Source organism: Mytilus trossulus, chromosome 8, assembly GCF_036588685.1.
Source record: "Mytilus trossulus isolate FHL-02 chromosome 8, PNRI_Mtr1.1.1.hap1, whole genome shotgun sequence".
Classification (NCBI taxonomy): Eukaryota; Metazoa; Mollusca; class Bivalvia; order Mytilida; family Mytilidae; genus Mytilus; species Mytilus trossulus.
Genome location: NC_086380.1, coordinates 39,577,784 through 39,605,201, shown reverse-complemented (window position 1 = coordinate 39,605,201; position 27,418 = coordinate 39,577,784). Strand labels below are relative to the sequence as shown.

At 32.8% G+C, this 27,418-nt stretch overlaps 1 long non-coding RNA gene across 1 annotated transcript; it reads left to right on the top strand.

The window, feature by feature from the left end:
- Nucleotides 1-3,272: 3,272 nt before the first annotated feature.
- Nucleotides 3,273-23,331, top strand: LOC134681911 (uncharacterized). The gene is made up of 3 exons (XR_010100717.1): nucleotides 3,273-3,462; nucleotides 5,266-5,350; nucleotides 23,215-23,331. It is a non-coding gene; the product is annotated as an uncharacterized LOC134681911 (long non-coding RNA).
- Nucleotides 23,332-27,418: the final 4,087 nt, after the last annotated feature.

Below are 27,418 nucleotides of genomic sequence, written 5' to 3'. Positions count from 1 at the left end.
TTGTTAACTTGTGGACAGGATGTTGTGCCACAAACATTCGGTGTCAATATTTCTTTAGTACACCATATCCGGATTTCGACAATAAATGTCTCTTCAGTGATGTTAGGGATCGAAACGGTATTTGGAAGGCCAAATAAAAAGTACCCAACAATGTTAGATCTGTAAATTTGCTTTCGCAAATTTTTGGTTCTTCCCTCGCCGGGATTCGAACCCATGCTACTGTGATATCGTGACACCAAATCGCCTGCACTGCAGCCGTCCCGCTAGACCACACGACCACCTGGGCTCTCAAAAAAAGAGCTTTCGGTGGGCATGTGTTACCTTTCCACGTCAGTTTTTATCTAGCGGCGTACTACAGTACATGATATATAAGGCATGAAGATGTTATGGTTACAGATCAGCTAAATTATCTATAGTAAAGGATCCTACAAATTAATGTAAGATACAGTCACAGAAAATAATTATATTCATAAGTACGTCTGAGTCAGTGACAACCCTACAACAGATATATCCATCGGATATATATATATATAGATTCCCATATTAATCCCCTCTATATAAACTTGTTTTGCGAACAGTTAATTATTTCGAAACGGATTAGCGAACTCTCTTAAGTAGGTATAATCTATTTTAATGTGTCCAGTAGATTACCGAATAGTTCTTTATACCGAACATATTCTATGCCGTGAACTAGTTTTTCTAGAGAAACATATTCAAACATATTGAAACTTTAGTAGTATATCTCATATGAACAACTCCAAATTCTCCCAATTACAAAAATATAAAGACATGACATCAAACGACCACTGATAAGCGTTCTTACTCCTAATACTTGGGACAAGAACATGTGGTTGGAATAAATTAGTTATACCAAAACATTTAACCGTAATTAGTTATCTTATTTTCTTATTTAAAGACGTTTCGTCCCCGAGGGTATCACTAGCCCAGTAGTCAACATTTCGGTGTTGACATGAATATCAATAATGTGGTCATTTTTATAAATTTCTGATTACAAAACTTTGATTTTTTTCGAAATTTTTTTATCCCAGGCATAGATTACCTTAGCCATATTTGGCACAACTTTTTGGAATTTTGGATCCTCAATGTTCTTCAATTTTGTACTTGTTTGGCTGTATAAATAATAAGTGATCATATAAAACATATATCACTCTAATCAACGATTGGAGCAACGCAGGATCCAGGTTTTGTTTTTAAAGTAAAATACAAAGAAAACGGAATCTTATCCCTATTGTCCGAAATACACTGAAAAGACTTAAATGGTAACTACTTTAAAATATCAACTGCGGAGAATGGCATAAAGTATAAAAAATATGAATATGATAGATAATAGAGGCATGCAACGTACACACACCAGTGTATATTTGATTGGAAAATATTATACATTGCGAAAGTTCGGACGGACAATACTTAAGGATCCAAGTATTGAGGAACCAAAGACATACAATAGTTAAACACTGAAGAATATAGGAAGGACAGAGATTAACAAGGAGGACCAGGCTAGCTACTGGGTATGCATATAATTTTTGCGCCCCTTACCCTGGTTTAAGTTCTAGGTATTATTATCCCACCTTATGAATTAAATCATTACTGGTGATTATTCGGGAAAATTAATCTATAGAGAGGACGCAATTAATTATCTATACATGGAATTTGGGACAAATTAGAGCGTCTACTTTTTTGGGTTGGAAAGATCAATATAAAAACAGTTACAAACTTATACTAACGGATGCACCAGTGTTCAATAAACATTTACATTTGGTTTACCAAGAATGATAAATAACAATAGAAGAAAGTGAATTTTCATACAGATGGTAAAAAGTCATTCCACTCAATAAACAGAATGATCAAATTGACCTGTGAACAACTTATCCATAATTTCAAAAGTATATGAAATGGTTATGTCTAACAGTTAACTAAAGTATTTGATAACATATTCCACGGTTTGTCATATGCATTTTGGAAATAGAATTAAGAAAGGAAATGGGGAATGTGTCAAAGCGACAACAACCCGATGTTCGACAACTCTTCTGAACCGACTTGAAGATTGGAAAACAGCCTTGGATAAAATCATGTGCATGGCAACAATACTTGCATTTAAAAAAATAAACACTAAACTACTAGCACATAGAAAACCAAAAACGGAGCATTACTAACCCTACCAAAAACAGGCAATCTCATAACATTCTTTCAAGTAAATGTTATCTATTCGCATATAGTCTTTCCTCACAAATAACTTTAAATTGTATCATACAATTCGTACGCCAAAAAATCGAACCTCAGTGAGTTCTCAGCGGCTTTGCTGACATCTAGAAATATGTAGCCTAATATCTAAGATGGAGATTAAGTAACAAATTTTGATCTGAAACGGTGATTATGGTATGACGTAAAACAACAGAACCTTGCATGGTGTAATTTTTAGTCAAACAATTGTTCAATATACGGTATATATAAGGTTGAATACTTTGTATCGGCGATTTTTCATCATACCTGCTAACAAAATGGACCTTGTTATTTTCGTAGTATTGATATTCCAATTACAGATTAAAGATTAATCGCTATGACGTTTTGTATAAACCTATGAAACAGATCATTTTAATTTAAATGCAAATGGATTTCTGGTAAATACATACCCATGGGTTTTGATAAAAAACAAAAATATTAATTAAAAACTTAATTGGTCCTGCTGCAAATGTTTTTGAAAATGTTCACGAATTGATTCTATAATGTGCTTTTTGCCAAAACTGACAAGGAACGACCCGTTAAATTTAAAGATCTAAAGATATGCATTATGTTTTTTCTCAAACTCTTGAAATTAAAATATAACGCGCCTTTATTGAAATTTGTTCCATTCTGATAAAAAAAAAGTTCTGAAGAGTGCTATCTGCAGACATTGTTTTTTTATTGTTTACTTTGGTAAAACAACTTTTCTTTATCTACATTTTGATTATCTAATGCAGAGGTTATTTCCTTGTTTTATACTTTTAAGGAATTGTTTTATCTTTTTTATCAGGTAAGTGCAAAAACTATATATATAATATAGAATAAAAATGGGGAATATGTCAAAGAGGCAACAACCCTATAAGGTATTGCATCGTGATTTTGTTGTATCCTTTATATACATTCATATCGATTACTTGATATTAAGGGGATATACAATGTAATTTTATTTGTTTTAGGAAAATGCAGATTGGAAATTGTATATTGATATATGAACTTGGTGCCATATTTCACGGCGGTCAGTACCTTGAATCGCCAATACTGAATGTATTTTATAATATTGGTCCACAAATGTGCAAATCAAGATGCATTAGGACCGTAGGATGTAATTCATTCAACTTCGTAAAAAGTCTTATGTACTGCGAACTTCTTAACTCGACTCAATCAGTCATACCGAAAGACCAGGAACATTACATGTACTCCAACATGTCAACATGGACAATTGTAAGTACTTATATAATAACTAAATGTCTTTATAAAGTGATCAAGATCTTATTTTCTTTTTATGAATAAATTGTCAGAGAAAATACCGCAATGCATTCCAAAGAAATAAAGTGTTAAGAAAAAAATGCCCAAAAAATAAATAATGGCATTTTCGTTTTTTTATTCACTTCATCAGCTCACCCTAGAGTTGAAGTGTTTGACCATTATTCTATATAATATAGTTCCTAGCCACTATGGGCCCAAAATAAACGGAGAAAACAATTGAATACATATGTTTTACTTATCATTTAGTCTGGATATATAGTTTTAATTCTTTGTTTAAACCGGTCCCTATTGACAAGATATGTTTTTTGCCGTCACTCTTTTTTATTTAATTCAAAAATAACGGTTTGTATGATTTGGTCAGCTGGGATTAAATAGTATAGTAATCTGTTAGTCGGTATCTTATTTAAAAATGATTTCTTTTCAGCAAGTTAATGTTATATTGGTAGCATATGTTATCCCAGTAGTATCCCAAACGAATTTACAGTTCTTACTATGACGGAATTATAAAGTGACCCAAATTACGCTCAATTTTCAGATTTATATTCAACACAAATAACCTTAAATTTCTGAATTATGTTGCAAAACGAGAAGAGTTCGGCACATTTTAAATTAAACGCGTCGGTTCATTATTATTCATTATTAACGAGCGCATGGACCCCTATTTTTTTAAACAGCAATTTGTTTCATTTTGTAAGGAGATTATGTGACCCAAATTTTATAAAACTGTAAATAGCGCAATTTTTTTGACGTTTTTTTCTCTATTCAAGAACATTTGATATATATAGAGTTATTTCGGAATATAAATTGCATAATTTTTTATACTTATAAAATACAGAAATTACTGATTATTTAACAAAAATCAATTTGTGTTTATCTTTTAAAACAAATCTGAATTTTGAGCAAATATACAACATTTCGACCGCATTTTACTCAAAAAGTAGTAAATGAAGGTGTATTTTTTATTACATCTTTTATTTAATCAGGAACAAATTGCCTATATGCAAAATTTCATTAACTTGTAAATACAGGTTTAAAACTGTATCGTATGCCCTTAAAATTGTCGCAAAAGTCACTATAAGCTTGCAACTAGTTGCAAAAGCTTACATCTCAAAGCTACTTTAAGACGGCTCCAAGAATACTTTCGAGCAGATGTCTATGATAGATAGCGATGCTACTACATTTTGACAAATTAAGAACAGATGCAGGTTCATGCCATTACATTCAAGATTATCATAGGCAACGAAATTTAAACAATTACTGCTATAATTTTGTTCAAAATGCATAGATAATCAAACTATTAGACAACCATGGGGCACATAAAGTTATTTGTTGATATTATTAAGAGAAATAATTAATGTATAAACTAGGCAAATCATTGGGATGAATTGCATGCAAATTGTGAAGAAAAAAAACCAAGATCGAAATATTAAAGATAGCGTATTATATATTGTATATAAAAGAGGGACGAAAGATATCAAAGGGATAGTCAAACTCGTAAATCTAAAACAAACTGACAACGCCATGGCTAAATATGAAAAAGACAAACAGAAACACAATAGTACACATGACACAACATAGAAAACTAAAGAATAAACAACACGAACCCCACCGAAAACTAGGGGTGATCTCAGGTGCTCCGGAAGTATATATTAGAGAATGGAATCATACAATACACACATCATTGCTGTAAAAAAAAACACCACGTTATCTTATAAAAAATGGATTTCGTTCATTTAACACAATAAATTATTTTTGTAGGATCAAGACGCTTGTTGGCCGAACCCATGTTTAAAAGATGCATGTGTAATCGTGTACGGTGGTCTGCCAATTTGTATACCATTCGGTAAGTTCGTTTTAAATATTAGTTAAAACAGCAAGATCTTACATGTATGACATGAAAGAGTTCGAAATATCCAAACGCACGTATAACTTAAATTAGCTTACGCTTAAAAGTAAATATCACGTTTTTGTAAGCATTGCGCATTAATGCATCTTATTAAGACTTTAAAAATTTCATTAAAATAATAAACTAGTCTTCCAAGTGATTACCAAGGTCGTTTCTAAATTTCCAGGCACGGTAATCACCATCACAGTAATAACTAGTGTGTGTAATTGCATTTGCCAAAAAAATACGTACAATCGAACTTCAAACCCCAATTTTATACTATGGAAGAATTTATTAAAAGTAATTTGTGTTCACGAAATCCATGACGTAATAATTTACTAGTAGTACAAAGATTACGTTCGTTAAAAACTAAAACGTCACAATAGAAAAGGACATAGCGAACGAGTTTTAATAAGACCTCCATAAGATGATGCCAAAGGAATATCACCAGCATAAAAAAAATGAAAATTACAAAAAGGTAACGAAAATTTGTCCCTTAATTTGGAGATTCCCGGTTAAGACTGAAATATCTAAACCTAGGAAAAGACAATTTTTATCGTTTACATTTATTCATTCAAAGTAAGTTTGTTTTGGCAGTACATGTAGAAAATCTTTGATTATGTAACGAAAAAAAATATCATCAAGATAACAGTAAATGTTTTTGAATTAATCAATTCAATACACTATAGACGGGTCTGAGTTTGTTCATAAACTGTTATTCATAACAGTACAAAAGCAATTCTGATATTAAAGGGCGCAATTGGTGCCCATAGGAATACCTTAATCTGTCTGTAAACGTTGTTGCCGAAACGTACACAAATATTATCAAGGAGAAAATTAACAGCTGTACTCATTTTATCACACTTCCAGTAAATATATCTGGCATATTTACCTTTTTATTGAAAATAAGGCTTTAAATGAGTAGCAGCAAATTAATTTGCATTCAGATTTACCAAACGACACTTTAACTAAATATGAAAACTGTTGTTTTACAAGATTTGTGTGGAAGTGTAGCATAAAAACTTGTTAACCATACCTAAATTATAGTTAATTTCACTATTTTTATATATTTTATTACAAAAGTTCTTTGAGGTGTGATGCCACCAATGATCTTTCCCTTAAGTCTTTGCTATAAATTTGCAAAATTCAAAAAATTGTGCAGAATTTATCTTTGTTTCAAATAAAGAAATACTTGACCTAGGTAAAGTTTCAACCTGTCCAGTACTATAGAAAAAAAATCACACGACACTTCATTGCATATAAGAAAATAACAATCACCGGAAGTTAACCAATCAAATTTCGACACTTATTTAACCTGTGTACAAGTTTTAGTAACCATGTTAACTCAAATTTTCAAAATATTCTATAAAAAAACATAAAAAAATAATGATGCTCTGAAATACCAAGACATGTTTATGACACAAAAAATGTTTTACCGCAATAATATGTAGGACTAATCACTTACAACTGTCAAATTCATGGTAATATTTTGTCGGCCTATTTTTGTATACAACCGGAAATGACGTACCATGATTTGGTGGTATTACACCTTGATAGTAGGAACTAGATTAAAGCACTGAATGATAAGTTGTAAACATTCACTTGAGACTGAGTCGAGACGATATTTTAAGTATATACAACATTTATTCCTGGTATCTATGACGAGTTTATTTACAGCTTTTTTGTGAAGTTTAGGGAACCAATACATAGTATATGGATAGCAAATATCAAGAAGAGGCCTTAATCTGTGGTGTAGTTATGATGTTTGGTAACTATATGACTCTCTGTAAGTCACACGTACTTGAATGTAGAGGAATTTAAAAAAATCATTTTTAAGAACTTCCGTGTAGTATTTACGGCACACCACAACCAGAGTTGACAGGTAAAAACACAAACCGCTTTGTAAGTCGTTGCAGTTTATTTTGTATTCTTGAAATAGGTGTATTGTGTATTTAAATTTTTTTTATTTCTGAATTATTTTCAATATGTGATATTCGAAAATTCACAGCATTCATTGACGTATTTCAATAAGCTTAGAGTCAATGGATTTTCTTTTAATCAGATTTTCTGGTTTACACCATTTTTTACAAAGCGAGGAAAGAGTGCCATTTGTGACCTAACGATACTGTTTTTTTTAGGTGGGGGACGATATTTTGGTCCTTTAAAAAAAAATGTTTACCTTCACTGTTTTTGACGATATTGAGGTACCCTGTAATAACATGGCCATAGGGATTATAAATACACTTCAACGATTCACAGTTACAAATTAAAGGAGTATTACCGTATAGCGGGTTATTTCCGCGGGTGTAAAATTTCGCGATTTTCATTGAACAAGGTATACGAAATATTTTAGCGGTTATTATTTTGGCGGATGAAAACTTTTATTAATACCTTTGCATGTACACCTTTAATTTCGCGGAATTTATTTTGGCGATTTTCTTCTATCCGCGAAAATAAGCGAAAATTTACACCCGCATTTGCCTCATTGCCATAAGGACCGCTTTCTGATTCGTTTAATATTGTTGAGTCTGGGTTATAATCCAACCCACCATTATATTGAACTGTTTCGTCATTTTCTGTTTCAAAAAGATCACTTGTGTCAAAGTCTTCTATTCTCGTTTCTCTTCCCTGGTGCTGGTTGTTAACAACATCAGTTTCAACTTGCATTTGCAAAGTCCTTTCAATAACCTCTTCGTGTAACATAACAGTGTCACCATCATCATCAGATGCATTCTGAGAGGAAATCTGTTCAATTGTAATATCATTTGAACAATTGTCTGAAACATTAGAGATTTCGGTGTTCTTTTTTCCTGTTTTCCAACCATTTACAGGTGTTGCTGTCTTTGCCTCATCAATATTTTCAGATATTACACTTATACATTAACCTACTTTTGGAAACATACATTTTGTGTTCAATTTGCGGAACATTTGCACAATTTCTGTTTTTTGTAGTTTGCATACTTCCGTCCAAACTGCGTTATTCAACTGATGAAGAGTTAGGGGCATTCCATTTTTCGAGCGAACCCTTAATGGTAGAAATTCTCCATCTGATGACGAAACAACAACATCTAGACCTTTATCCCGACATGACTGCTTACAATAGTCCATGATTCTTCTTGCAATGTCCATAGATAAACTATAGCCACGACAAATACAGAATTGGCACTGCATGAGGTTCTTCCGGCTTCCACATTTTGTTTAAATCTGCCCTCAAAAACACGACAACTTGAGACGCATAGTTTCTCTGCAGTTCATACATATGGACAAGACATTTATTTGCTTTCATCATTGTTCTCACTACGTCGTCATATGTTAAGATTGTATTTTCATCTGTCCTGTTTTGCTGATTACTAAGTAGCATTTGTATTAAAGCCTCTGACTGACGGAAATTCTCCAAGAAAAACACACTTGTTAACATAATTTCCAATGTCTTCTATGATTGTCTTTGCTTCTTTTGAAATGGGAGTTGGGCGTTTCGGTACACGAACATTATACAGAAAGTCTATCACGTCTACAACCTTTCTACAGATACCATCATCTTCAGGAAAAATAAACACAGTAGTACTTTCTGTTGACCTTGATAAATGCAATGTTCCAGATTTTGCAGACATTGCTTTTTGTTATGATGTACCTAGTTTGGATTTTATAGTGAACAGGCGTCGTGTAGATATTGCCAATCGGGGCTTTCCCTTCAAAAGCCAACTCAATACCAGCTGCAAACCTTATACTTCCGTCAGGAGATGCGACCATATCATTATAAATGTAATAACCTTCTACATGAAATATCATGTCAGGAAAGAGAAATGGCACAATTACGCTAGAAAGAGAAGCAATTTCGTGTATTTCGGATTGGGTGCCGTGACGCATTGCATTTTGTTCGTCTGCTTCAACACCACTGATAACTTTGTCGAAATGTTTTTTTGTTTTTTTTTAAAGATCACATCCGATAGCAGCATATATTGTGCTCCAAGTTACTTTTGCTTTTCGTCGCACATCTATCCATTCTTGGCTATGCTGCTTTGTCAGGTGAGTTGGAACGACAGTAACATTTAAGCTTTCTTTTATTTAATCTGGCGATTGAAGAAAGCGAACGTTTCCTTGCAACTTTAATTTACATTAACAATGTTACCTTTTGCAAACACATGTTCAGCATTGTTTAAGACCGAACCAGCTTTGCATATAATCCACTGAACCTCCAACAAGGTTGACAAACAATTGTCGACCTTGTATAGAACTGTCCTGCAAAGATCTGTGGCATACACATATGATGACATTTTTGTAACATTTGTTGATGCAAGATCTTTCAATCGTCTAAGCATACCATCTTTGCGTTTCTTGAATTCTCATAGTTCCGGATATTGGCGGATATTATTTCAAAACATTTCTTGAGGTCAAAAACACTCTGTCTTTCATGTAACTGTGTGTTCTTTACAAATGGGTCTATCCTATTTATGTTCCTGAATAATTCTACGCGCTTTGAAATCGCTTTTATTTCATTGTCATGGATTTTCTATCTATCTTGTAATGACTGTCCATCCTCAAAGCCAAGAAGATCTACATCACCCCTTTCCTAACTTTTTAACATCAAACATAAGTACATAGGACGTTTGTTCTGCATTTTGTTCGGCCTTTATGTTAATCATTGAATATATTAATCCAGGACTATACACTGACGGAAAGTCTGACACTAATGGATTGATTCCCCTTAAAATGTTTTCGTTTGGACATGCACAATTTACTCTAGATTTCAACGGAGACAAAGGTGATGAACTTCCTGATAAATCATCACCTTCTTTTTTTTGGACCAGACATGAATCGAATAAAGCGACCTCCAAACAACTGTCTCCCTAACCCTCAAAAGAAACTGCAGAGAAGAATTATCTAATTCGTCTAGATTCGTCCTTTTCAAACCACTCAACAATGTCAAAAAACAGGTTGAATGCAATGTTTTTACTTTTCCCTACGTCTGAGAGTTTAGCTAAAGCACTATGAAAAACTTTATATTCTTCCTCAAGGTATTTCATGTGGTCTTCCTCTATTTCTTCTAATAGTCCTCTTGTAAGTCTTCTTCTATGTCTTCTTGTTAGTCTTTTTCTATGTCTTCTTCGTTGTCTAATACATGATCTTCCTCATGGTCTTTCTCGAGATTAGCTTGGCTTTCATCGATGTTGCTGAATGATAAATTCTGTATATCTGCCTTTGTTGTTTCGAATATTTCGTGATTTTAGGTGAACAGATTTCGTCTAATAGGTGTCGAAGTTTTCATCGGCGATATAATTTTCTAAGATATATGTTGAGATCTCTGTAACGTATAATTGACGACAGGTCTCCTCCTAGAGAGTTTAGTTCGCTTAGAGGGCGGGGATAACTTGTATCTCCATGAGTTTTTGTAGAGTCAATTTCAGTCCTGTTTTCCTTTGAACAATGGCATTTTCTGAAATTGAACAAACAATAAATATTGATCAGTTTACATCTATTAAAGTATAAGGATAAATCTGTGCTTTTTAATCAGCATTGATCACATTTAATAAGTCAACAAAAGTCACAAAGTTAAAGATTAAAACAAAATGTTTGTACTTCCCCTCAATCATTCACGATGTCCTCAATCAGAACCGATCCCCTCACGCAATAACTTAATGAAAAAATGTAGATTTTATAATTATTAAGAAGTCTATCAACACCGGACAGCATACACGCCGCCAAAGACAACATTCATACCCATTGACCAAATAAACAACTAATTTCAACTTGTAGGTCTGTAAATAGAACCATTTATAATTGAAATGTCACTTTGTTAGGCAATTTCTGTTTTGTAGGATTTCAACTCTACGTACAACAGTAAATGATACATGCATCTCTTCGTTAAAGTATTCACCACAGGATAGCATTCTCCGATTTTCCATGTTTTGATCAGTTGAAAAAGAAAATTGAGATTTAGAAAGGTACATACCTTTTGAAGCGATGACAATTACTCCACTCAAGCACAACCGGAAAATCATCTCACGGTTTTCAATGCAGAACCAAATGTTCTACGTGTGTAGATTACCAGCCGTGATTATTGACTTACGTTAAATGCGTATAGTCTTAGTATAGTCACATGCTTGTATAATATGTCTCTGATTTAATGAAGACACGGAAAACTACACAGAAATCATTTATTGTGTACATGATTTAAATCGATGTATCTTATATTTTCCGTAAACAACACATATTCATTTCCTAGCTGTATATTGAAATGTTGAAAAGCTGACAATGAAAAACAATGTTTTGTTGAATAATAAAATTGATATAGATAATGTTGACATTTGTTGAATTTGATAAACAGTAGTAGTCTTGCTCAAAATTCTAAATGAAGTAGCAGCTCAATGAATTGTTAAAACTGTGTTTGTGCTGACATGAATATGGTTATATTTTATAAATTTACTATTTACAAATTTTAGAATTTTTTGAAATACTAAGGCTTTTCTACCTCAGGCATAGATTACCTTAGCTATATTTGGCAAAACTTTTAGGAATTTTGGTCCTCAATGCTCTTCACCTTCGTACATTATTTGGCCTATTTAACTTTAATAGATTCGAGTGTTACTGATGGGTCATTTGTAGACGAAACGCGCGTCTGGCGTTTAAACTAAATTTAGTTCTGGTATCTATGATGAGTTAATTTAAATTGTAATAACGGTCACTGGCGCAAAACGGTCGTTCATTGTGGAAGAGAAGCAAATATCAAACAAAAATATTTTACGATTTTGTAAAGAGATTATTATGCTGTCATGCACCGTGACGTACTTGCAATAAATGAACATGTATTCTGTATATATTAGATAAATTTCAGTATGCGATAACGATAGGTAGGTTGATTTAAAGTCATAAGAAACCTCAAATTTAAAAAAAAAATATGCATAGGGTTTTTATAACTAAATGGATAGTTTTCATCATACAACTTATGTACATATACTTTTTTCTGAGGAAAATTCTTTAATTTGTTCAAATTAAGAAAAAGTTTACTTCTTTTTAATTGCTTGCTGGAAGTAAGCAATTCGCCGATATATTTTCCGTATGCATAGTGACCCGAGCGTACCCCTCCTCGTAAAAATTAGGTGACCACAATACGCATGGATCTGTCAATGCAATAAACAAATATCTGATTATACATGTTAAACACGTGCTCAATAGCCATGCTTTTTGTGATTTGTTTACTATAAGGTGACAATCGGTTAATCTCGGCTTCAAAACACGGCATTTAATGAGCAGCCATATTTGTAAAATCATAACAAACAGAGAGAAAAAAATTTGACGATTATATGATATATTTGCGAAAATAATGATAAAATCGTGCACAGAGGACTAAGTTTATGATGTATACATGCATTGGTTCAAGAATTGGACAAACATTATTTTTCACCACTCACTCGTTTCATATGACTTTAAGTTTAACGGCCTAGACTGGCTATTAGTCGTTTTCTCTCACGCCTTTTAATGCATTTAAAAGAAAACATATATTTACAATTGGGGCATTTAATATAAGTCGACTAACCAAATTGAAATGAAGATAAACATTGTTAAAAAAACAATTCTGCATTGTTGCTCTCATATAATTTCATTAACTTTATTTTAGCGGAAATTTCTAAATTAAAACTAATCGTCGTATAAATAATATATTTAATCTAAGTGAAGTTCGAGTTACATAGTAAAATAAATTTCATTGGTCGCATCGTTTCCAAACTTTTAATCTAGGTGTTCTCATCGATGTCCGCGTTCTTGTTTCAATTCATTACACAATATGAAGTCCAATATGATAAACAATCAATTTTTGAGTCTACGATGTCCGAGTAAACAAATAGAATTTGTTACGATGTCCTAACATGAGTTGTAAACAAATATGGCAGCTGTAGTTTTCATACACCTCGGAAGACAAAATCAAAACATACGCAGAAACCGGATTTTCCGATACCCTGACACTCCTTTGGATTACGTAGATGACACAGATATAGTAAGAAAATACAGACTATCACGTCCTATGATAATGGATATGTGCAGAATGTTTGAATTCGATCTTCAAAAGCTAACGAGGAGATCTCGCGCTTTCCCTGTCTCTTTACAAGTCATGGTTGCATTTAGATTTTTTGCAACTGGAAGTTTTTAGCTGGCCAATGCCGACGTACACAACATTTCAATAGCGAGTGTTTCAAGAATTACCGGTGATGTGACAATGTGCGTGTCTCTAATCATGAACAATTAGGCACTGGACTTTGTATTTCATCTGAATGGAGTAAAAATAAAGGGTGGTACTATAGTGTATACATACGTTAAACGGTTAAGCAGCGATTGTTTTTTCATGTATTTGTCATAAGTCTCGCGTTATTCTGTAGTCCTTTATAGATCTTTGTTAAGGTGTAATACCACCATTGATTTCCCCCCATTAGTCTTTGTTAAATTGGCACTTTTAAAAAAAAAATTACAGTATTTACCCTCATTTCAACAAAAGAAATACTTTGCATGTATAAAGTTTAATCCTTTCCAGTGCTACAGTGAACATTTCACATTACATTTCATTGCATATTAGAAAGTAACAATCACCGGAAGTAAACAACCCAATTTTACACTGTTATTTACTGGTTACTTGCTTTGGTAACTATGTTACCTTAACTTTCCAAAATATTTTTAAAAGACCATCAAATCAAAAAGGAATGATACTTTCAGACACCCAACATACATGTTTATGACTCAGAAAAAATTAAGTGTATTGAAATGCAGGGTTAATTTTATTCAACTGTCAAATTCAATGGAATATTTTTTCAGACATACTTTCGTATACAACCGAATGTGACGTACCATGATGTGGTGTTATTACACCTTAAATTTGAACATTTGATATTTCAAGAGGAGGGTACCCAACACAGTTAAAGAGGGGTTTTCAACAATATATCCCCATTAAAATGCATTGATCGTCAAAGGGGGGAGGTCTTACCACCGGACCCTCTTAAATCCGCCGCTAGTAGGACAGGAGTTTTGCGTTAAACAATGCCGGTTGAGCATTAGGGCAAAAAAAAGGAAGGACCGAAAAGAGTGCAAATTTAAAAAGACAGGACATAGATAACAGTTTAAAAAAAAGACAAGAAACAATTATTCATCATCACCTCATCGCCAAACCCCTCCCTGTTCTAAAATTAAATGATAGCTCACTTAGCGCCGCATTAACGGTCGTCGTCGTCCCGCAACACATAATTGCGTTAGTACATTAATGAACATTTTTATTAAATGGTGAGTTGTCACATTGGCCTTTCTTGGGTTTTCCCAACCATTTTAAAAAGAGGTTGCAAATCGTGCGTGCAAGTCGTATTTAAAAAACATACACAATATAAAATAAAAGCAGCATTATGAGTCAAAAAAGGGGGTCTAATCCTCAGAAATCTAGCCCCTTGGATGCGCCCCATCTTATTATTTTTATAAAGAAACTTCCGTTTTCAATAGACGAATCTGAACTCCTTCGAAAATTTGGACAGGTAGGGAAAGTGAACTCCAAGACATCGGGTTCACTTCCATCAACAGATGGTACAGATCCTGTGTCGGTACCCCCTTCTATTGGTGTTTCTCTAATGATACCGACAACTTTATCTTGTAGTGGAGTCAATTCCTCTGGTGGACGCCCGCCGCACGTCTTACGTGCCTCGCGACGGTTACTTAAAACAGCCTTCTTTGTACTGCTCATGTAGGTCGTCCACTTCTTTCTTATCTCCTCTACCGTACGTGTATGGTCAGTGTGGTTGGTTGTATCTATTGTACTGCATATTTCCCCCCAAATCTTCTTTTTAGCACTATTTGTTGTTACATTGGAAAGCTAACTGAATATAACTGACTTGTTCTTTTCTACGGCATCCAGTTGAACTTGTAGCCCTGATTCAGTGAAATTTGGACTCCTTTTCCTGCTCATAACTGCAATATTTTTACGTTGACGGATTTTCAGAATAATTTATCAACAATAAACATTTGATGTATTTATAGCAGGAATGCACGAGTTTATACTTTAACCTTAACATGCTTAATACAACCGATATACTGACAAATTGAATTCAACTCACGTGTACGAATAAAGTATTTTTTTTATTTCCATTTGAGTTTGTTTGTGTATATTGGTGTATTATTTTTATACATTAAACTTTTTTTATATTGATTTGGCAAATTATCTAATTATTGGATATTAAGCAATACCGTTTAGTAATTTATCGGAAAGGCATACTATACTGAGCCAAAAAAGTTTAGCAACACTTTATTTTTCAATTTTTTTGTTGTTCTTTCTGCAACTATTTTTTTTTAAACATCATTGATATAATCCTTAGTTTTACCTGTAATTTTTAACAGTCTTACTTTTTTTCTGGATGATTTATTTCGCGCCATTTTAGCTTTCCACGTGTAATTGATGTTTTGTCTTCTGTTCCTGTAATTTTAAGACAAAATTTAAATTTCTTTTTTCACTAACGTTCAGAAACACACCATTGGTAAGAAAAACACAAAAAAGTTTGAAAAAATTGCATGTGGCGTTAAGCTGGCCTCCCCAAAAATGACCGCCAGAAGGCTATTGAAATGGTTGATGCCCGTTTGAGTGTTTCTAATGTCGAGGCTTGATTAAATGTGCATAAGTCAACAGTTTAGAGACTAACAAACAGATATCGACAAATTGCAACTGCACGGGATAGGTCGATATGCCGTAGACCAAGAAAAACTATCGTCAAGGGAGGAGCGCTACTTTCGCTTACAACAACACATGACAAGTTTTTTTCCGGCCACAAGAGTAGTGCGCCTGCCAAACTTTCATTTATGCATTTAGGGCATGGCCGAGAAATTGATTTTGAATAACACTATACTCATTTTCGCATTTTGACCCTCCAGCGCTCCATACAAAGAAAATCATAATGAATGTGAGTGATAAACATTCATTTTGCTTCTGACATGTAATAATTTCATTTTTGTATTATTAAAATCATATGTTGTCATGGTTGTTACAATTTTGTAATAAAATAAAATTTCAAATTTTTGTTGCTAAACTTTTTTGGCTCAGTATATTTACATGAATGTTCGCCTACATCAATGTTTATATTGTGAAAATAAAAACTTGCGACAGGTTTATGATATCTTTGCTAAGATCATCCTAAGACAGTTTCGAGACGAGGTTTGAGATATGTCCTAGGATAGTCAGAAGAGGATCATAAGACATGTCCTGTGATATGTCTTACGGCAGGTCTTAGGATAGCTTCGTGAAACCGGCCAAAGATTCTTTATTTCTCATAAAACCAAGCTAACGGTACAAAGAAAGATAATTTTACATATAATAACATACAGATTTTGCGCATGACACGTTTGTACAAAACGAGCAACAAGAATGAGAGATTGGTTATCAACCTGAACATACTTCTATATTAATAATTCTAATTAATTTACACAATTTTTTCAAAACACAAATATTTTAGGAAATAAATAAAGTGAAGAATTTCAAACATTTACTCGGTTTACATAGTAAGGTTTAAGAAGAGCTATTTACTTTCTGTTAGAGCTGTACAGTTTAGAATATAGTGAAAGTCTCTCGAGTGTTAAAAAGTACACAGAATCTTTCCTTTCTAATAATTCTACGACTAAACCTACATAACGTTATTTAATATTTTTAAGGTAACAATTACATTAACGGTACCAATTTTCTTGCACCAGATGCGCATTTCGACAATACATGTCTCTTCAGTGATGCTCGTGGCCAAAATATTTTAAAATCCAAAGCTTATATAAAAGATGAAGAGCTAATAATCCAAAAGGTCAAAAAAGTATAGCCAAATCCGTGAAAGGAATCAGAGCTTTGCATGAGGGAGATACATTCCTTAATTTATAATAACTTATAAGATTTTCTAACAGCAAATTTAAAAACACAAAAAATCCGTATTTTCATGCCAGTATCGAAGTACTGGCTACTGGGCTGGTGATACCCTCGGGGACTAATAGTCCACCAGCAGAGAACAAGTCTCGATATTCTTCAAATTCAAAGTTTTCTTTAAACAGTTTGTAACATTAATGCTTTTGTAGAATTTTTCATTTTTGATTTCTAAGTCTGCTGAAATTGGTTAAAATCTCTGTTTAATGCTCAACTTGAACCCTTTTGGATTAAAACATTAGTTACTCTGATTGAACCAAACATTTGAAAATCCATATCTATTCAAGATATTTTTTTATGCAAATCAACCATTCGAAAGTAAATCCACTTTCTACGTTGAGTTTATAAATATATCTATATAGAATATTTGTCAATTTACTATCGGAACTGCTTACAATGTTAAACCAAAACACTACCATACGGTATTCCACGTGTACGGTTAATTAAATTATTGGCAAGCATACCACATCTCCTTATATTCATTCGTTAATTAATGTAGATCTTCATTAAGCCTAAATGAATAAATGATTACAAGTATTATCAGCGACATAAATACACTAAGTCTAAACTCGTTTAAAAACAGACACATTGTTAGATGTATAAATAAAAGTGTGTTTTTAAGTAAAAAAATAAAACCTGTGAATATCTACCACTACTGTGGTAGGCTTTAGAGACCAGCTGTTCTCTCGAGCCTTGAATAAACAAATTCAAACCAAAACATGTACATAAAATGCATATTTTTAACCACAATTGTTATTACATGTTTTTATGAATTTGATTACATCTTTGTCATATTGTAACCTTGTTTGAACTAAAAGAAAAAGAACAAGTCTGGAATTCTCGCTATCTTTTCGACGGTCTAATGTATATATAGTGATCGATCTAGGTGTTCTTGTTGAGGTCCGCGATCTAAATCCAAAGCATTTCATTGGTCAGAAGACTTACAATCTTTCAATCAAAGGTGTTCTCAATGGGGTCCGCTTTCATGTTTCAATAGGATAAACTATATTGTTTTTTTCCGAGTTAACAAAATCAAATTTGAGCTGTTTTATAAGTATATAATGGTGCCTCGTGTTTAAGTGATTGCAATTTATTAAATTTATCTATTCATCCGTATATTGTTTTTTTGTGAAAAATACACTATTTCACCTTTTTTTTGTCTTTTGAAAAATGTTTTTTATTCTGTGCTGTATTTAGACCCCTTTATCAAGAATTTTGTTTTGCATGTATACAAATGAAAACTGCAGTTTTTATCCAACGTAATCCTAGGATTGAACGTTGTATTCAATTCTAACTTTTGAAATATGTAATATGGTTCGTCAGTGTTTAGTGGCAAGTAGTACAGATATGCATGTCTTTATAATACAATTCTCGCATTACAATTTCTTGCATTTTATTATATTTCGAAGCTATCCCTTTTGTGAATTTATTTAACAACAAACTTTTTCTTCTTACAAGATCTGTTTTTAAAACTCAATGTCGCATTTTGTTTTCATGTTGAAAAGAAACCAACAAATGTTTTGTTTTAAAAAATCCTGACACTCTCCCCTTCCCCTCTTCAACAAAAAAGAAAAAAAGATTAGATTGGCATTGTCTTGTATATAATTTTCAATAAAATGCTCTTGTATTTTTATAAGAAATACTTGATATCACAATCTGGGACTTGTACAAGTATATGCATCTATAAGTCCAAACATATGCATACAGTAATGCATGTATATATACGCAGGAGTTCTTGCCACATTGAAGACCCATCGTAGGCCTAGGCCATCGGTTTTTGTCTCTTTGACACATTCCCCATTTCCATTTTCAATTTATGTAATATACGACAATATATTTTTCCTGTTCCAAATACCATGTCCATGTCCATATATGAGGCTCTGAAAGGATCACCATTTATGTATAAATAAATAGGGTTTACAGAAATAAAGATGATAATGGGATAAGCACTTTAAATTACAGAATAAAGCGATGAAAAATATAAAGAATAGATTAAATAATTCATGGTTGCTTAACGCCCAGTTACAAATATTCCATGCTTGTTTAGGACGAATAAAATAGGCAAAATAATAAAGAATAGAATGGCACGGTGATTTTTTTTAATGAAATAGACTAATTGAAACTATACTCTGACACCCCTTCCCTATAACCAGCTACACTTGCATATTTACATCTCTGAATTAATTATATAATTTCCGTTGACGGGTGACCCCCACCACACCACCGGACATTTAAGATTTTGTATCCACCCCTGCTTATTGTCATCTGTTTTAATATCTTTTTCATGATATTTTATATGAATATTGTAAATACAAACAAAAATAAGAGTGCTAAATATTCTACAATTCGCTGCTTCTCAATTTCTTTTAAAGCTGTATGGTGGTTTGAAGACAGATAAAAATTACCATTTGTTACTTTTTATTTCGGTGTATATATATAAAATGTTTAATAATGATATATAGTGACATGTGTACAGAAATAGGTTATATATATAGTGTATATATCTTGGGACTATTACACTTACAGTATAATAATAGTACTCCCAGATACAGACCTTCTAAAAATTCAATGACCATTTTTCCATTTTCCATGGTGCGTGTACCATTTGCCATGTTTTGAAGCTCTACTATTGAAGATAAACTTCAACAACAATTTTTTTTCATACAAGATATGAATGTCGCATTTTGTTCTTCTGTTGAAAAGAAACCAAACAATATTTTGTTTTAAAAAATCCATACACTCTTCCCCTCCATCTTTTTGTCCATCTGATGAGTTAAGCTTATTTCAACTGATTTTTTATAGTTCGTTCTTATGTTGCACTTATACCACTGTCACAGATTAGGGGGAGGGTAGGGATCCCGCTAACATGTTTAACCCCGCAACATTATTTATGTATGTGCCTGTCCCAAGTCAGGAGCCTGTAATTCAGTGGTTGTCGTTTGTTCATGTGTTACATACTATTAGTTGTTTTTCGTTCATTATTTTTTTTGTATAAATAAGGCCGTAAGTTTTCTCGTTTGAATTGTTTTACATTGTCATATCGGGACCTTTTATAGCTGACTATGCGGTATGGCCTTTGCTCATTACTGAAGGCCGTACGGTGACCTATAGTTGTATGTGTCATGTTGGTCACTTGTGGACAGTTGTCTCATTGGCAATCATACCACATCTTCTTTTTTATATTCATGTCCTTTTTTGTAAATTTTGAATGTAAATGGGTAAAAATTTGTTTATATTTATATATTGTGTCTTATACGTTTTTCATTTATCTTTTTTAAAGATTGATAAATACATTGCAAATGTTTAAAGGTTTTGTTTATTTCTGTGAATCTCATTTTATGTTTGTATGTGGTGAGACTTTAAAATAATAATAATAGTAAAATATTGAATCTAAAAATATTCAGAAACTATAAACTTTACTTAAATTTATACTTGAGTCAGAAATTTAAAACAAACAGTGTCAAAATTAAATTTTAAGCTGACAAATGTTTAACACTCAGACGGCATTACATACTATATAGCACGAATCGCAATATACATGTACATATATTTTGGACATCTTATCGGTAAACTCTACAATGTCGAAATATTTGTATTATAATTATTCGCTTATTAAGCATATTCTACTAAGATATTTTCAATCATTTCAGTTTAGATAAATACCATTACAAATAACATATTTGTCTCAGTTTCCCGAGTGAGGATATTCGATTGATAAAATACAATACACAATGTTGTATTTTCTCTTCATCAGTGTTTGTATTCCAAGTTCTTCATTTTCATTTAAACTAAACTAAGCCAAACTTCCGGCTTCGTGACAGTATTGAATGAATGAATGAATGAATGAATACTTTATTGCAAAAAGCATATATATGCTATAGCAACGAAAAACATATTTACAACATGACAAATGATAAACAGCAGAGAACAATACATATAAATCATTACAAGAAAGCAAATAACATTAAGTAACAATATGTGATCTGATTGACCACATAGATTTTATGTAGTTACACAATTTTTTAATATGTAAAATAGACTTTGATTTAAATAGATACTGTAATTTAGTAAGGTTTGGCCAAGAACAATAGAATTTTGGCAAATATATAGGCCTAATTGATCTATAGGCAGGGCATACTAGTAAAAAGTGGTATTCGTTTTCAACACACTGCATATTACAACATCTACATAAACGTAATTCTCTAGCCATGCCAGTATATCTTCCTGTTTCAATATTCAGTTTAAATGTACCACTTCGCAATTTAGTTAAAAAGTGTGAATTATAACAAAAATCTAAATAATCCTCAAACCTAAATTCTAACTTTATATCCTTATAAATACTAAGTTTTTCGCTCTTTTCTACATATGATAACCAGCTTTGTATATACTGATCTATAATTCTATTTTTAATTACATAAAAAAATTCAGTAGTATGTAGTTCAGATTGTTGATACCATATATAATTGAGACCACTATCAAATAGTAAGTCACGTACATTAGAAGCCCAGTTTTTTTTGCCATTATTGGCATCATCAAGTAACAATTTATAAACATCATAAACAATAGGTGTTTTGTTACATAAGATATTCAACCAATATTTCAAAATTCTAAATTTTCTCATAATGTACATAGGAAAATGGCCCAATTCTCCATATAAAAAACAAATTGGGACAGATTTGCCAACTTTTAAAATATATCGACAGAAACGATTGTGAATAATCTCAACATCTTTACCTCGATTGAAACCCCATATTTCCGAAGCGTAATTAAGAACAGAGGCCACCATACTGTCAAATAGATTAAAAAAATAGTTTATCGCTAACATTGTAACACTTCTTGAAAGGAATACAACACAAACACGCGCAAAAGCACCAACCACAGAGAAAATCTCAAACAAATAACACTACAGTTAAATCAACATGCAAACCGCAGAATTATAATTACTTGGACAACAAACGATAACACGGATTAGAGATAACACATTTTTTAATCGAAACAGTATAAGGAACATTGTATGTACAAAATACCTATACACGTCGTAAAGCAAAATTCACACTAGGTAAAACAGTCATATTCGGAATCGGTCACATTCGGTTCTTAGCAGACATATGACGAAGATGTTAATCAACAATCTAAGACGTCGTAAAAATTTCATTACTTATTTTAGACATACACACCATCGATCAATCTAATTGTAATGGTTTCCATAAAATTTACGGAGTGTCATTGTTAAACGAGTCTTTGAGACATCAAATTCTCACGATGTTTTAAACAAAATTTCTCTTTCGGTAGAAATAAAATACTGGTGGAAGAATTTCTATTTGGCAAGCTTTAGTTCCAAGTCCGCTTACGGTAAAAAACAAATTTTGCCAAGAGCGCAGATCGTTCAGTGTAAGATAAGATAATAATAAAGTTAAGGTCGTACACAACACTACAGGGAAATAACTCTGTAAAATCAGCTTAACGTTTTGAGCACGTTCTATTGTAAAGAAAATATTAAAAAAAGAGGGACGAAAGATACATGAGGGACAGTCAAACTCGTAGATTGACAGAAGAAACAACTTGGAAAACTAAAGACTTAGGAACACAACCTCACAAAAAAACTGGGGTGATCTTAGGTGCGCCGGAAGGGTTAGCAGATCCTGTTCCACATTACATTTACGCTTCCTTATGATCAAAATATGTGTTTGTCCAACATATATCCAATAAAAAATTTCCGTGAAAGTGTGGTTCAATTTTTTTCAAAATTTGTATACTTTTGTCAAAGTAGTTATTTTGTCAAAATTTAAAGAAAATTAAATCAGCAAAACTATTTTTTGTTCAAGGTGTTTAGTACCAGCTCAAGCCAATTATATTTGTCTAAAACTATCTATTGTTGACTGGAACATTTTATATATATATGTTGTAGAGAAATCAGAGTATATAGGTTGTTTCCTTGATCAATATTATGACAGGCATTTGAAACACAGATTACAGCATTTACCAAAATTGACACTTGCATCCTGCAGAAAACATTGTAGTGGATACCGATTCGCTGGCTTACAAGTTTGTATTTTAATTTATATAATAAAAAGTAAAATCACAAAAATAATGAACTTAGAGAAAAATCAATTTGGAAAGTCCATAATGACATGGCAAAATAAAAATACAAAACGCATGAAACACGAATGGACAAGAACAGTCATATTCCTGACTTGGAACAGGCATTTTCAAATGTAGAAAATGGTGGATTAAACCCGTTTCTATAGCGCTAACCCTCTCACTTTGATGACAGTCTCATCAAATTCCGTTATATTCAAAATGATGCGTTTATCTAAAAAGACACAATAAATAAAATAGTAAAAATATGGGAACAGCAGACATCATCGTGTAACAATTTAAAAGAACACAAACACATCTATCTACAAACACATTCATTGAATTGCGTGTCTGACGTCAGGAAATTTTATACGTCACATATGTTTGTCGTTCAATGTACATACAAACAATTTCAAAATTTCATGTAAGAATAAATTTCAGAAATAGACCGAGATTTAAAATATTCCAAAAGTGATATATAGAATTTATAAGAATCCACAAAAAGCTAATTCTACTACGCGATTGAATGATTTTGACGTTTATGGTTCAACGCATTTTGCAAATTTCTTTTATGTTAAAATATATCAAATCCCATTGACATTTATATATACACATGGAAAAAAGTATTGCAACACCTAGATTTTTTTGAACTTGAAAAGTCAGCCTCTTATCTTGGGTGGAAAATGATAAAATATTTGTGAATTACTTAGTAATATGAAACGTAGTTAATGATAACATAGGCATAAAAACGACAAAAAATGTTTTATCTATAAACCAAATTTTTTTATGACAAAATAAAAGTGTTTATGTAGTCGAACTTTAGAAATTTCTAAATTAATCTTTAGATGATTGTTCACATCATGCTTGATCGTTATACGCCAAAGAACTAGTCCTTTGTGCGAGGCCTCCATTTAAACGGACAACCGCACCTTGACGTCTTCTGATTCCTGCTATAAGTCGACTAACTTGTTGCTAAGGTAGCAGCAACCATACCTGACACAGGGAACTGTTTTTTTCGTGACGCGTTTGAACAGGGATGTCTTTTCGTGCACTTTACGCCCATGTATGCTCGATATGGTTCAAATTCGGGCCAAGGAAGATAATCCGAATTCCATTGATACAATAGCTCCACGATACTTATTTTCAACTTTGGCGAGCTCTGCACTATATTGAATACAGGCAACCCTGTGTCTGTTCGTAGACAAAGATACCCGAAATGGTATAATCGCACTATAACCAGTAGCGATGAACCGATATCGAACAGTTCTTGTTTAAAGGCTCCTGTATGGTCATCACTCTCTTTTTATGATTGTATTGTTTGCAATGGGTTTCCTTCAGACCAACCTTCATTATGCTTGATTTTCCGTGGCAGATATTATAGGGGGTCTTGATCTCGGAAGGTCTTTAACATCGTTTGTTGCCTGAATTTCATTCTCAAAACGACTTATAGTGGAATGGTGGTGACCAACAATACGTGCAATTGTCACAGCGACTAACCTGCTTCTCTCATCCTGATTGTCTGCAATCTTGCTGCAGTTATGGGTTGTGAATGACCAGTAACAAGGTGTCAATCACATAACTTTATAAACTTAGTTATTTAAAGTGTTCAAAACAATGAGGATAAAATCTTCTGTTGTATAGTTTACGAGTACAGTAGCTGCATATGCAGATAAGAACTTATCGAGTCGATATTTATTGATTTAATTCAGGTGATATTTAAATAATGTTTAACTAGTTTCAACAAATTATATCACAAAACAATAAAGAGTGTTTTTTTTATTTTTTAATTTGGTGTTGCAATACTTTTTTCCATGTGTATATGTTTAAATAGTTTTGGTGTACTTTTTAAGTGTGAAGTCGTAAATCTGTGTGAATACCAAAAAGAAGGTCAATATATAAGGCAGCCATTCGAGTTTCAGTAGTATCTTTTATCACAATCTCACTAAGATATATAAAATGAAAACACTGTTAGGTGACAGAACATCTTTAATTTATCTGACCTAAAAGCAACCACGTGGAGAAAGTGTATATGCCACATTTAGTTAGTAGGTTTCCACATTGCCATTAAAGTGCGATGTTTGGCATGCCGTAAAACCAGGTTCAACCCACCTTTTTTTCTTTAAAAATGTCCTGTTCCAAGACAGGAAGATGGCCATTGTTATATTATAGTTTGTTTCTGTATGTGTATTTTAACGTTGCGTTTCTGTTGTGGCGTTTGTTTTCTCTTATATTTGAGTGTCAATTCACGTCATTATTAGACGTGTCATGGTACTTTTCTATCCCAAATTCATGTATTTGGTTTTAATGTTATATTTGTTATTCTTATCGGATGATTTTGTTTAATGCTTAGGCAGCAACCATTTGATTTTCGGGGGGGGGGGGGGGGGGGGCATGTTTTTTTTTCTGGACAATTTTTTTTTCGCTCTGGCGAAAAACAATCTATTTTTTTCGCGACAAGTCGAACACAATTTTTTTCTTTCAATTTTAGCATCGCAAATAGTGGCAGCTGAGGGTGAAACAAACATTTTTTTTCTCAGAATCAAAAACAAGTTATTTTTTTCTCCAACAAACTTTTTTTCCAAAAAAAACCACCATATTAGGTAAATAGGCAGGTTTTATTTCAAAACACGAGCCAATTATTTTTACCTTTCCAATCTACTGTGAAAACGTCAATAACTGATGTTCCTGGACACCAACATTTTTAATTGAAGTGTTTACACTCGGTGCTGTAGTCATTTGCAAACCTATAAGCGTTATGAGGACCCCCACAGGCGATCTAGATATGTAAATATTACGTTTTCGTGTAGTGACACTTTTCGGCATCCGACTCTTGAGTAAGTGAGTTAGGTTTTTTTTTCTTCTAGATACAGCCTATCTGTATGTCCGACATGGATTTCCGGTTCTCTTGAATTCTTCTTTGTGCACCGTCTGAACGAGACTCTAGTTGTCATATTGGCCAATAACAGTTCTTGGGTGATTTGAACCGCATTATGCACTTCGGCATGTACATTTTGTTGAATATCGTGGTCCCTACAGCTTACTATATATGTTAAACGACGGAGACAAAGTGAAGCGCTTGAAAAACACAAATATATCGTAACACAAAATTCGACTCTCTGATTGGTCAATTTTGTCATACCTTTTGAATATTTATGAAAATGTAACAATACAATATTTTCCGACGAAACGCGGGATAATACGAATATATGGATAGGTAGTGAAAGACAGTCAAGAAAAAAATATGTTAGAAATGGGGACTGAAAAGTGTTCCAGCACCTTTAAATTAATGGGTACTAGTTTCACTTTCTGGGTTGATTTAGAGATAATTTTAAACCTAAATTATGCTCCTTGAATACAAGAAATAGAGATTTTTTTTTTAACTTAAATGGCCACAGCAGTCACTTACCCCGTTTGGTAAAATAACAATTATAAAGTCCCTTATTATATCCAAATTTAATCGTCTGTTCCATTCCAGGTCCAGGTGACAATATGCTTCATCAACATAAAAGTGAAATTTATTTATTCATTTGAGATGATAAGCATGACAAGATAAAGATCTTTTATGCCAAGAATATTACGGAGAAGGACTAAAACGGATTATTTTGAGAAATTTTATACAAGGGTTAAAATTTACTTGGCCTTTGATAGTCTTGTATGATTTTTAATTTTAGTTTCTTGTATATAATTCAGAGTTTAGTATGACGTTCATTATCACTGTACTAGTATACACAGCTGAAGGAAGCTTACGGGTGCGGGAGTTTCTCGCTACATTGGATACCTATTTGTTGCCTTCGGCTGTTGTCTGCTATATGGTCGGGTTGTTGTCGCTTTGACACTTTCTCAATTTTATTCTGTACTTTTATATGTATATCATGTGGGTTGATGGATACTAAAATCTCGTTAATGTGTACGTACAGTGTAAGACTGAAACGAGAGAACATATGCAAACAATCAAACGAGGACCCTTTTAGCATATTTCTGTATCTTTCGAAAACCTCTAGGATTGTAAATAATACTTGACATCCCAAGTGGAT